Genomic DNA, 13,574 nt, shown 5'->3' on the forward strand with positions numbered 1-13,574 from the left:
ACACAGGATGGCACACGTGAGGAAGCACCCGGCTGGCCTCCTCACTCTGCACTGCACTGTGTGTGACGTAAGGCAGCCGTTCCTGGTTCCTTTGTTATGACCAAGGTTCCCACGATGCATGTTTCCATCTTTTCATTATCAACATACTATCTACACACGTGTACATGTAAAATGTGTCTAAGGTGCAGGTCTGGTGGAGGACGCGGCGAAGCTGCTCAGGAGAAAGGACACGGACCAGCGGTGCCAGTGCTGTGCCTCCAGCCCCTCAGCCCATCACGCTCTACAGCAGGGGCAGTGACGGTCACTTTTCAACCAAGCCCCCAGAAAAACGGAAATACTGTGTGGCTCAGGAAAACACTCATTGCCATTTTATTACTGTCAAACCTACTGTGCAAACCAAGCATCTCAGGCGAAAGCGGCGTCTCCTCCCCATTCTAAGCGGAAGCTGCAGACTTACCCCTGGCGCTCAGCTACGAGATGACCGGCCGCTCAGAACCCGGGCGGCGCCTCCAGCAGTCACACCCGCAGGGACAGACTCTCAGACCCAGCCAGCCTTCCTCAGCGCTCTGGTCTGGGAACTCTCTCGTAGTAAAGGAACAGGAAACCTGAAAAGAAACAGAAAATCACATATTAGGACTCTTGCTAATTTGATTTTAAGTAACTGCTTAAGAAATAACTGCTTATTTACCTCAAACGAACACTTGTAATAAACCCCAGAGAAAGCTGTTTGTACCTAATGCCTCTGCCCAACGAAACCGCGCCCACCTCCCCACCTTCCAGCCGCCCATCGGATGCAGGCCATGGTCAGGGAGGCCACCGCACACCCTGGAGAAGAGGGGTGGAGAGAACGGGGACAGCAGGCCATAAATCAGGGATCCTAGTTCCCAAGCGTATTCAGACTTCCTATCCCCACCGCCCCCGCCCACTCCTCCGAAGCCGCCAGAAACCACAGGCAGGCTGCGCGCGGGAGGAAGCCAGGCTGGGAGCTAAGGATGAGCCAGGAGGCAGCTGGGCAGCAGGAACACTGAAATCACTTAGAGATGCGATCCTGACTCGGAGTCTCTCTTACTGGCCATTTATTGGGAGGCCAGCTACTGGACCCTCAGCCTCGTGCTAAAAACACCCCTGCAGGAAATCTGAGAATATTTCCGAGAATAACATCCCCAGAAATACCAGGGCGTTGTGGCGAGAAGCCAGCGGTAACGCCACCTCTCCCTCCTGGCTTGGGCAGTCTGCTGCCCCCTTCCCTTCGCTCCGCTGGCGAACTATCAGGCCTCGCCTCCCGTTCTCCAGGTCCTGAAGGTCTGCGGCCCTCCAGTGAGTGCCTGCCATTGTTAATTACATCTCACACCCAGAGAGGACCTGTCTCCAGTTCCCTCAGGGGTCTATTCATCCATCCTGGCTTGATTATGACCCAAAATGTTAAACACACACAGAAAAAACGAATTCTATTTTAGTCAAGTAGAAAAAGACAATCCGAGTAGGGCTATCATAGAAATGTTACAAGGCAAGTTCATACATTTGATTAAAAACTTCAACCTATTTTATATATTATCTAGCAATATTTTAAAGGGTGCCTGCTTTTTACTTAAAAATATGATTAAATGCAAGGAAAAGTTGATAACCAAACACAATGGGAAGACTAGATTTGGGCAAGATGTTAAATGTATACCAGGATGGAAATGGAGATTACAAATGGCTGCAGAGTAAGTGGATGCTACACAGACATCCATCCAGGACCAAAATAAAACTATAACTAAAAATACAAAAAACAAACAAACAACAACAACAAAAAGCTAAGGAGAGGACCTGATAACCAAGGACGGAAAGTGAAGACCGCATAGAGTCTGGTAGGAGGGGCAGAGGCATGAAAGGGCTGGCCAGGCTCCCACAGACAGCAGCCGAAGTTCTGGAGAGAGAGCTCAGCTGGAGGTGGGGGTGTGGGGGTGCCACTGAGAACTCTGGGGTCTAATCCCCAAGCTGGGCTGCCCCCCAGCAAAAAGCACCAGAACTGAGAAAGGTGCACACATATCTGGCTGTGAAAACAGTGCAGGGCTGCTGTCTGCCAGGGAGGGCTGGAAAAGCTGACACCTTCTTAAAGGGACAACACAAAATTTACTGTGCAGCCACTCCCTGGGGTTCGGAGAGAGGGAGAGCAGAGTGGACTGGAGCTGTGTGAGCAGAAGCCAGGATTGGGGGCTCTACGGTTAGAGCTCAGAAGGCAGACACCCTGTGCTAAATTATTTCCTTATGCAGCAGAGGTCCGCTTTCTCAGGCAGACCTTCACAATCCAGGTGGTTTTTGCCTGGGGGAAAAGACAGTTGACCCACCCTATTGGAAAATCAAGTGCTACATGGTGCGGCTTTCTGAGGCCCCTGAAGAGATTGAGAATTAGCCTCCAGGCAAAAGCAATGGCCCCACCCCATTGGAAAACCTTTTGCCACACCTGAGGACAACTGCCTGAGGGTTACTGAAGACTGAAACCAATTGGTCTTCAGGCAGAATCATGTCTCTGGAGGGTTTGAGTATTTGCCTGATCTAATTAGTCAGAAACAGCATTTGACACCATCCTGCACTAGAGACTGGAAAGTGTAACAAATCTATCTAATACACAGTCACAAACCCAAACAGGCAGCCAAAATGAGGAGGGAAAAAAACAAAACAAAACAAAAAAAACACACAAACCAAATTAAAGAATCAGAGAATTCTCCAGAAGAAGAGGTAAATGAAATAGAGATAAGTTTATGTGATATAGAGTTTGATACAGAGTTCAGAATAATGATGGTAAAGATGCTCAACAGCATGAGAAAAGATATAGTAACTATAAAAAAGAACAGTGGAGAATAAAGAATGACATAACACAAATAAAACATTGGAAGGAATACACAGCAGATTAGGAGAAGCTGAAGATTGGGTAGGTGAATACAACAGGGAAGAAAAATTACCCAATCAGAAAACCAAAAAGAAAAAAGCAATTAGAAAACAAGACGACAGTACTAGCTGGTTTGGCTCAGTGGATAGAGCACTGGCCAGCAGACTGAAAGGTCCCGGGTTTGATTTTTGCCCGGGTTGTGAGCATGATCCCCAGTAGGGGGCATGCAGGAGGCAGCTGATCAATGATTAAATGATTCTATCTCTTCCTCCCCCTCTCTTCATCTCTGAAATAAAAATAACATATTTAAAAAACAAACACACACAGGAGGACGGCTTAAGGGGAGCTGTGCGACAACATTAAACAATATTCATGTAATAGGTGAACCAGAAGGGGAAGAAAGGGAGCACGGGATAGAGAACATGTTTGAAGAAATAATGGCAGAAAACTTTCCCAGCCTGGTGAAGGAAAAAGTCACACAAGTTTGGGAGGTACAGAGACTCAAGCAAGAAAAACCCAAACAGTCCCATGCCCAGACACATCATAATTAAAATGCCAAAAATTTAAGACAAAGAGAGAACCTTAAAGGCAGCAAGAGAGAAGCAATTTGTTAGCTACAAAGGAGCTCCCATAAGGCTGTCAACTGATTTCTCATTAGAAACTCTAAAGACAAAAGCATGAAGTACTCAAGGTAATGAATAGCAATGATCAAGATTACTCTATCCAGCAAAGCTCTCATTCAAGATGGCGAAATAAAGAGCTTCCCTGATTAAAAAAAGTTAAAGAAATTTATCACCACCAAGCCAGCATTACAAGAAGAAATGCTAAAGGCAATGGTATAATGAAAAGAAATAGAGAGAGAAACCTAGGCATACATATTAAAATGGCAATAAATAAGTAAATCTTAATAATCTTTAATGTAAATGGATTAAATGCTCCAATCAAAAGGCATAGAGTAGCTGAATGGATACAAAAACATGACCCACCTATATGCTGTCTACAAGAGATCCACCTCAGAATAAAAGTGAAGGGATGAAAACCATTTTTTTTCCATGCAAATGGAAATGGAGGTAAAAAAAAAAAAAAAAAAAAAAAAAAAAAAAAAAAAAAAAAAAAAAAAAAGCTGGGGCCTGGCCAGCATGGCTCATGGTTAAGCATCGTCCTTTGAACCAGGAGGTCACGGTTCAATTCCAGGTCAGAGCATGTTTGGGTTATGGGTTCAAGCCCCAGTGTGGGGTGTTCAGGAGGCAGACAATCAATGATTCTCTTTCATAACTGATGTTTCAATCTGCCTCTCCCTCTCCCTTCCTCTCTGAAATCAATAAAAATTATATATATATTTTTAAAAAAGCTGGGGTAGCAATATGCATATTTGACAAAGGAGACATCAAAATGAAGGCCATCACAAGAGACAACAAAAGTCACTACATAATACTAAAGAGATTGATCCATCAAAGATATAACCCTGATAAATATATATACATCCAATATAGGAGCACCTATATATATATTTAAAAAAAAAACTTCTAGAGGAATTAAAGGGTAAGACCAACAACAATACAGTCATGCTAGGGGACTTTTAGACCCCAGTGATACAATGGATAGACAAAAATTCAATACGGAAACAGTGACATGCTGGATCAGATGGATTTAATTGACATTTATAGAACATTTCACCCCAAAGCTGAGGAATATACACTCTTCTCAAGTTCACCTGGGTCATTCTCAAAGATAGTCCACATGTTAGGACACAAAACAAGTTCAAGAAGACTGAATCATATCAAGCATCTTCTCAGATCACAGTGGAATGACATTAGAAATTAACTATAGCAAAAACACCCAAAAACATTCAAATACATGGAGGCTAAATTGCATGCTATTAAACAATGAATGGGTTACCAATGAGATCAACAAACAAATCAAAAGCTTCCTGGAAACAAATGAAAATGAACACACAAAAAACCTAAACCTCTGGGATACAGCCAAAGCAGTCTTGAGAGGGAAGTTCATAGCACTACATGCTTACCTCAAAAAACAAGAAAAACTGGTAATAAAATATTTAACCCTACAACTTAAAGAACTAGAATGAGAACAAGAATAGTCCAGAGTAAGTAGAAGGAAGAAAATAATAAAGAACAGAAATAAATGACAGAGAGACTAAAAACACAATACAAAAAATCAATGAAGCCAAGAGCTGGTTCTTTGATAAGATAAACAATATTGATAAACCATTAGTCAGCTCGACCGGGTGCCCTGGGACGGGCACTGCTGCCCCCGCTGCCACAGCCGCCCATCCTCACGGCCACGCGGGCCGAAAACCTGACTGTTCAGCTCAGGAGCCAAAGCTGATGGCCCACACCCAAGTCCAGCCGAGCTTTCTCCCACGAAGGTCACCACTAAAGGGGACTTAGTCTGAGACTCAGGCAGAGGCTGCTGCTGCTACCGTGGGACTGGCACCTGCCGGGCGGGAGCCAGCTCAGCCTGTCAGGCGGGGCGTGCGGTGCTGGCTGCACAGTCTCCACTCTCAGAGGGGCAGCTTCCCTCAGCGTCCTGCAGCCGAAGCAACCACTGGGGAACGTTACCTGGCTGGGCTGGTCCCTGCACATGACCCAGAGCTGACAGTCCCGACAGGTGTGCACCATGCCGGTCCTGACACACGCAAAGCACACCGAGTGGACACCCAGACGCCGCCCTGCAGGCAATCTAAGGGAACTGTCTTCCCTCTTCCATTTCAAAGGAAAAGCACCACCCCCATGACTGTGTTACAGCCTCTGAGCTCACAAACCGAGTCTTGCCCTCCCCATCACCGTGACAGCTCTCTTCAGAGCAGGCGGCCTGCAGGGCGGGCTGTGCGGAGCCGGAGAGCAGGGCCCTGCCTGAGCTCTGGAGACCCAGACGCTCCATTCCCACAGAGCCACACGATGGGAAGCTGGATCCAAGCGGAAAATGCCGGGTGAGACAAGAACAGAGCTACACAATAACCGCCTGGAAGTCCTCCCTGGGTCCTCCCCATGGACCAAACCCACAGCTTAGGAATGAACACTCAGGGTCTGACACACAGGCCTCCAGGGACAGGATTTCAGCTCCCCCGCCCCCAGGCAGTGGTCAGGGCTGAGAGGTGTGCAGGAGGCAGCTAATTGATGTTTCTCTCTCATCGATGTTTCTAACTCTATCCCTCTCCCTTCTTCTCTGTAACAAATCACTAACATTTAAAAAAAAAAAGTAAACCTTCAACTTTAAACTGCATTTACTGAAGAAAGGTGGTGCAAACCCTGCCCCTTTAAAAAAAAAAAAAAAAAAAAAAAAAAAAAAAGACAGAAGGAAAGACAAAGAAAAAAAGGAGACACAGACACTGCCTGGGAAGTCACTGAGGTGCACTGGGCGACCCAGTCCCGCCCACCTCAGGCAGCCTGCCCTCACCCCTCACTGGCCTGCCCTCACCCCCTCAGCCCTCACCGGCCTCTGTGAGGGTCCCCCCTCTCTCCTCTCGCCTCCCCCTCATCTGAGAAGCAGGTCCTACAGGGACGGAAGGAGGGATGAATGGGAGGGCCAGTAACAAAACCCCGACAACTCACAGTGACGCTCCAGGTCCTTCCTCCTGGCCACAGGAGCAAATACTCCAGTTTTTGCACATCTCTTCTTTCTCTAAAACCCAGTGCAAACGTGACACCTCCGGGAACAAGCTCCCAATTCTCAGCACAGAAAACCTGGCTTCCCTCCCCTGTGCAGAGCATTCACCGAACTGTATGTAGTCACTGTATTTGGCTTTGTAGTGAAGACCTTTAACCATATTCAAAGTGGAGAGGATACCTACCACTCAGCCTCATCAATCACGGACCTACAGCCAGCTCCCCCCATTCCCAGCCCTCACTAGATGACTGTAAAGCACATCCCAAACAAAAATTACTTTATCTGTAAACACTTCATTGTGTATAACCAGCAGATACACACAACTCCATCCTTACACCTAAAATAATGATTCCTTAACATAAATCTCATATCTAGTGTTCCAATTTTCCCCATTGTCTCAGAGATGTGTTTTATAGCTGATTTATTTGAACCCAGAGTGAAATAATGTTCCAAATTATAATCTCCTTATGTCTCTCAAGGCACGTTAAGCCTATTGTATTTAACGACAATCAGCTGAAGAAACGGGGTCACGTGTCTTGCAGAACAACCAGCCTTCTGCACGCGGTGGCTTTCGCTTCATTGACATGGTTTTCCACATTCCCCCTCCATGGTATTTCCGGTAAAGTGGCAGTTAGTGCCAGGGCTCTGTAAGCCGGAGCCGTTCTCAGGGAGGGACCCGGCACTGGCCACAGGCGTGGTACGGAGAAGCAACCCCACTGATCCATGACTTAGTAAACGCCAGGACAAATCGGCCACGTTAATATATGAGCAGGTGCAGCCCTTCCCCCACCGCACTGCTCCCCCTTCTCACAGGATTCTTCCTGGGTCCAGGGCATGGTGCGGCCCTCACTTACCTTCTAACTGGGAAGTGATAGCTGAGGCTAAAAGTTATGAAATAATCTAACCATTGATCTCACGTCCTGCTTTTAAAACACGAATTTATTGCGGTGGCATTAGTTAATAAAATTATACATGTTTCAGGTGTACAATTCTATAGCACATCATATGTGTACTGTACTGTGTGTTCACCACCCTTCATCCCCTCTCTCCTCTTTAACGCCCAACCCCTCCCCTCTGGTGAGCACCATACTGTTGTCTGTCTGAGGGTTTTTTTTTTGCTCAACTCATCATTTTCACCCGCCTCCCAACCCCCCTCCCTCTGAGAGCTGTCAGTCTGTGCTCTGTGTCTATGAATCTGTTTCCACTTTGTTAGCTTATTTTGCTCATTAGATTCTACAAATAAGTGACACATGTGGTATTTGTCTTTCTCTGGCCAATTTCGCTTCGCATAACAATCTCCAGATCTAACCAGGCTGTCTCCGAGGGCAGGGGATCCTTCTTTCTTCCAGCTGCGTAGTGTTCCATGGTGCAAACGTTCCACAGCTTTTTCATCCACTGTCTGCTGATGGGCACTTGGGCTGCTTCCAAATCTTGGCTATTGTAAATGACGCTGCAGCAAACATAGGGGTGCATATATTCTTCCAAATCAGTATTTCGGGTTTCTTAGAAGTGGAATTACTGGGTCATCAGGCAGTTCCATTTTTAATTTTTGGAGGAAATTCCGTACTGTTTCCACAGTGGCTGCACCAGTCTGTGCACGAGGGCTCCCTTTTCTTTTCTTTTTAAAAAATATATTTTATTGATTTTTTACAGAGAGAAAGGGAGAGGGATAAAGAGTTAGAAATATGGATGAGAGAGAAATATCAATCAGCTACCTCCTGCACACTCCCTACTGGGTATGTGCCCATCTCCCCAGTGATCAGAATCGAACCTGGGACCCTTGAGTCTGCAGGCCGATGCTGTATCCACTGAGCCACACCAGTCAGGACAAGGGTTCCCTTTTCTCCACATCCTCGCCAGCACTTGTTTGATTCATTGATGGTAGCCATTCTGACAGGTGTGAGGTGATACCTCATTGTGGTTTTAATTTCTCTGATGATCAGTGACTTTGAACATCTTTTCATATGCCTATTGGTCATCGGTATGTCCTCTTTGGAGAAGTGTGTGTTCAGCTCCTTTGCTCATTTCTTAATTGGATTATTTGTTGTTTTGTTGGTGTTGACTTTTATAAGTCCTTTATAAATTTTGGATATTTAACCCCTTATCAGATGTGTCGCTGGCAAACACGCTCTCCCATTCAGTGGCTGGCTTCCTTTATTGTACAAAAACTCTTCAGTTTGGCCTAATTCATTTGTTCTCTTCTTATTTACTTACTCATTCATTCTTTTACCAGAAACCACTCATACTGTGTCCTCCCTCTCTTGCTCTCCCAAGGGGAGAGAAGAGCGGTCATCAATGGCTGGTGGCAGCTACAAAAGCAACACCAAGAACCGGCCTCACGCTCAGGAGGGAATGCTGAGCCTCCTCATCCTGGCTTCAGTGCTCTATGTATCCAGAGGAACTTGTCTAGTGACAAACCACAGAAATGGTCCCTGAAAGTAGAGTCTCAGCCTGGATGGAGGTGCTGGCTTTTCCCAAGTGAACAAAACCCACACATATTATTCTGATGGTGAATTTTTCTAACTGCGCTATTTTACCCACACATATACTGGTCTGTGTTTTCTCAAAACCTTTTCACTCTCAAAGCTTGACAAAGTGTTTTGAATCCTCAGCATTTTCGAAAACAGTTCAGGCTGACACATTAATTAGCATACAATTACTAAATGGCCAATCACACACCACTTATTTCCAGCCCCGCCCAGTTTACATAAATGCAGACATCAACAAAGTGCTCTGGGCTGTGGACAAGCCTCAGTTTAGACCTAGGCCTGGAAGCGGGGACCTTTCACAAGGAAATATAAAGTGGAAGATGAAAGGACGGCCGTCTGGAATTTTCTGGTTAAGCACAGGAGGTAATCCGTCACACAGGTGATCTGCCTGCCCCACATAAAGAAGACGCCATCTACAGGATTAAAACACCACCATCACCTCCCTTTTCTCTCCCCCGCCCCTGGAAATCACATCCCCATCCAAAAATTACCCTCCCTTTCCGTTCTCTAATAGCTCTATTTGCCCCATTTTTCCTTTTGTTTCCCTTGCCTGAGGAGATGTAACAAAAAAAACTCGCTGTGAGAATGTTGTGCTTCTGAAAAGGTTTACAGAAGTGTAAGCATCTTGTGGGCAGGTGGGCGCGAGGGGGGGCTCCGGGGCACATATCCACCCCCCCCTCCCCCCGGAAGCCAGCGCTCCAGAACCCCAAACCACCTGCTGAGAAAAACGAGGCCACCTGACACGGTTATACGCAGATATTAGCTGTGTGGCACTAACAAATGTTCCTGTGTTTTCTGGAAAATAAGAGTTGTACTTTTTTCTACAAAGAATACTCCTGTTGTTTTATAAACTGAAGATTTTCCCACAGCAAAATTAATCCTGTATGCAACCTTGCTTTCTCTGGCCCCTCAAGCGCCACAGCTGTTACTGTGAGCCACGCAGCAATTCAGAGAAGGGCACCGAATCCGCTGAGCCCGCGGTGATGCACGCCCGTGAGTCTCCCCATAGAACCTTCCAGAGCGCGCTGAGCCCATCGGTCAGGCCGGGAGTGAGCAGGGGGCACGGAGGGACAGGTGGGCACACAGGAGGTGCTCGGAGCCCACCTCAGCTCTGGAGCACGTCTGTCCGGTAAACCCCCACGAGGCTGGGGACAACGTTCACCGCCATCGGCTGGAGGTGATGCTACACGGGCCTGGGACGGCCATGGCCTTCGGCAGCTGAGAAGCTGCGGAGCACAGAGAACAAGCTGTGGAGAGGCGGGAGAAAGGTTTTCTGGGAAGGCTGTTGGTTGTTCATTTTAATTTTGTAAATTACTGGTAACTGAAGCCTCCTACAGCATGCACTGGCTTCTAAGAAACTAAAAAAATCTCACTACGTATTATCCTATTGCTTCGGATGGGTGCTGAACCAACTTGATTTATTCACACAACACACACCCGCCCCTTTTCTAATCCTCACCCAAGGTCATGTTTGATTTTGGAGAGGGAGAGGGAGAAAGATCGCTGTGAGAGAGAAACATCAAAATCAATGGGTTGTCTCCTGTATGCACCCTGACTGGGGATCGAACTCGAAACCGAGGTTTGCGCCTGCAGCGTTTTGGCGTAGGGACGATGCTCCCGCCCTCTCTCAGTAGGGCGATGCTCACATACGTTTTATAGCATCACTCACACGCAGTCCATAAAATGAGGAATGGAAAGGGAGTTGAACAAATTCAATTCCCCGATTAGAAAGGCTAATAGTTAAAAAAATTTAACTTACAGAGAACAAATTTATGGTTATTCCTATTGAATAGACAGTTTAATGTCACGGTTTTTAAAGGCCATTTAGGTACTTCTGAGTATTCCTAAAGGGCGCAGGGTGTCACCCACAAACGGCAGGTCCTCACAGTGCTGAGCCCACGCCCACGGTGCCTTCCCCACTCCCACGTCCCCGGCGTCGCCATTCCAGTCTGTCGTTCGGGATTCTCAGGAACGCCCTCACCCTGTAGAAATCTCGCTCTCACAACGTCACCTCTCCGCTGCCTGGGGCCTGGGACCAGCCTCCGGGAAGGGACTCCAGCGGTGGCGTGAGGGCTTGCCCGGGGCAGGCTCCGAGGACGTGGCCCGGTGAGACGGCCGCCATCAGGAAACTCCTTCCGTCACCACGAACCTAAGATCGGCCGTGACTGTCCACAGCCCCCCGCAGCCGGTGCCACAGGCCCAGAACCTCTTCCCTAATTTCACCCCAAGACTCCAAGAACCCTCCCAGGCCTGTGCCCGCACCAGCCCCCAGGCATCCACACGGAGCCTTAAGTACGGACAGCGCTGTCACTGCCGAAACCAAACGGGCCCCGCTTGCACACCATATTTCTTAATTTTACTGCTTAGTTTCCCCCGAATATTTCCTTTGTTGAGTAAATTAGCAACGAGCCAATGAGGGACTGAATCAAAGAGCACTTCTAAATCTTAAAGCTCAGAAACATCCATAGGACTTCCCCTGGCAGCAGCCCAGTGCATGCCATCATAAGCCATTCAGACACGGTGCTGGCTGAGATCCAATTAAGCCATTTCTCTGTGAAAATCCCCGAGGAGCCTCCTGCTGGGCTCAAAACGGACGGAATCATAACGCCAGACGAGCTGTGTAAGCACTTCCACACCAACACCAGACGAGAGCATGAAATCCACCCGCCAGCCTTTCCACTAGGCGTGGGCGCGGGGACACACACACACACGCACACACACATACACACACGTCAGTGCCCACTGGCGGAGAGCCGAGCCCGCTTCCTGGCCCAGCCAGTCTCCTCAGACCCTCCTCCCCCGGAGGACGTGTCAAAGACGAGCTCTGGTCCCGCATTTACACACATGAGACATCCACGCCGGCCCCACCGTCAGTGTTGTGGCAGCGTTAACAGTCGGGAGAGACTGAAGGCTTTCTCTGAATTCGCCATCTTACTCACCGGCCCCGGGTGCTCGGTGCCTAACCAGGCGCCTGGCACGCAGGCCAGCAGGTCCCTCCCGGAGGCCCAGCCCGGCCGGGCTCTCTGCGAGCCTCCAGAGCCAGGCAGGGGCCACGCTGTGCAGGGACCACGGGGGCCACAGAACGTGGTGGAGGCCGTCCAGGCCCCCTGCTCCGCACAGGGCTGCTGGGAGCCGGCCGCACGCCGCTGCCCCTCGGCTCATGTGACAGAAAGGACGCATGTCCTTTAAACTGACGCCAGTCCTCACTATACTTTACCTCCCCCCGATGGTGAGGGCCCTGAGACCTCAGAGACTATTTCCTCAGGGAGAACGAAGTCACCTGTTTGCAGAACGAACAGTCCTGCTACGTGACGAAGACGTGCGGCACCTCCGCGTGTGCACCCGTGTGCACCCGTGTGCGGTGCGGCCCGTCCGTCCTTCCCGGAGCTCAGGGGAGGGTGCAGGGCGAACGTGAGATGACAGAGCACGGCTGCTCATTCACTACAAGAAAACTTACCATGAAAAAAGTCAACTGCACTTTTCAGTAAGGTCTACAACAGACATGTGCTCTCCAATATAGCTAATATTTATCTCAGAATTTAAAAACTCTGAGACAAGCAAACCCAGTATATACAGCAGCATAACAGTTTTAGATAAAAATACTTTTTGTTGAAACGGTCTAGCCTTGTTTCCCATGACTAACTTCTAACAGAGAGACCGCCATGACCCCAAGCAAAACCCTCCTTCCCTGAAACATGACAGCTCCCTCCACCTCGCCAGCCTGCACTGCTCTCCTCCGGCTGGAGAGCCAGCAGGTGATCCCGAACCCTGCCAGCAATGTGGGAGCTGCACACAGCGACAAGGAGGCGCTCTGCCGCACAAAGCAGACAGCACCAACAAGTGGGAGTTTAGAGCCCAAAATGGGAATTCCAGATGCGACGGATCACCATCCATAGCCTCTGAGTGACACACGTAACCAGACAGGGATGTGTCTGCAGAAACTGGGAACGCTGGTGCTAAACACACGTCAAACCTCTCGGGCAGCATCGCCCGGCACAGCAGGCCGGCCTCTCCTATGACACAGGGCGGGGATCTCGGTGCACACGGAGGCCCGGCCCGGCCGCCCCTTCTCCAGCCACTTCAGTCCATCGCTCTGCTCCTCCAGAGTTCCAGGTTCTGATTCAGTCCAGGTGACCCTGCCACTCCACCCACTCAGCGTCTGTGGCAGGCTTCCACGTCTTCATCCAGGCTGCTGGACCAGTCACGGCCCAGGGCAGCCGCACCTGAGAGCTTCCCGGGGAGGAACAAAGCGGCTCCCGCCCTGTGGGTGCAGCCCCTCGGCTCCCAGCCCACAGCGTGCCCGAGGCGGGAGGGCCTGCCCCCAGCAGCGTGCAAGGCCAGCTTCCCCCTCCCTGGCTGTCCTCCAGCTGACAGTGTCCCACCCAGTGCCGTGCGCACGAGATGACCTGGGGCGGAGGCAGGCCGAGGGAGCTGTCACTGACAGGGGTGCAGGGGGTCCCCACAGCACAGAGAGCAGGGGACCAAGGCTCATCCCCGGGAGCAACGGCCCAGAGGCTTCCCAGCATGCCACGGTGCGAGGCCACTAGAGACCTGAGGGATAATTTAGGAGGGGCCCCGCCTCA

The 13,574-nt window shown here is 49.2% G+C and overlaps 1 protein-coding gene across 3 annotated transcripts in view; it reads right to left on the minus strand.

Annotated features, from left to right (window-relative positions):
* The window catches only part of NCK2 (NCK adaptor protein 2), a 115,763-nt gene that overhangs the window by 49,086 nt on the left and 53,103 nt on the right, over positions 1 to 13,574 (minus strand). For all 3 annotated transcript variants that reach the window (XM_084900914.1, XM_084900912.1, XM_084900913.1), the window contains one exon: positions 458 to 605. The gene's annotated coding sequence lies outside the window, so the exon portion shown is untranslated. The remainder of the gene's footprint in view (positions 1 to 457; positions 606 to 13,574) is intronic.

The sequence above is a fragment of the Pipistrellus hanaki genome (genome assembly GCF_964339955.1).
Source record: "Pipistrellus hanaki genome assembly, chromosome: 12".
In the NCBI taxonomy this organism is placed as follows: domain Eukaryota; kingdom Metazoa; phylum Chordata; class Mammalia; order Chiroptera; family Vespertilionidae; genus Pipistrellus; species Pipistrellus hanaki.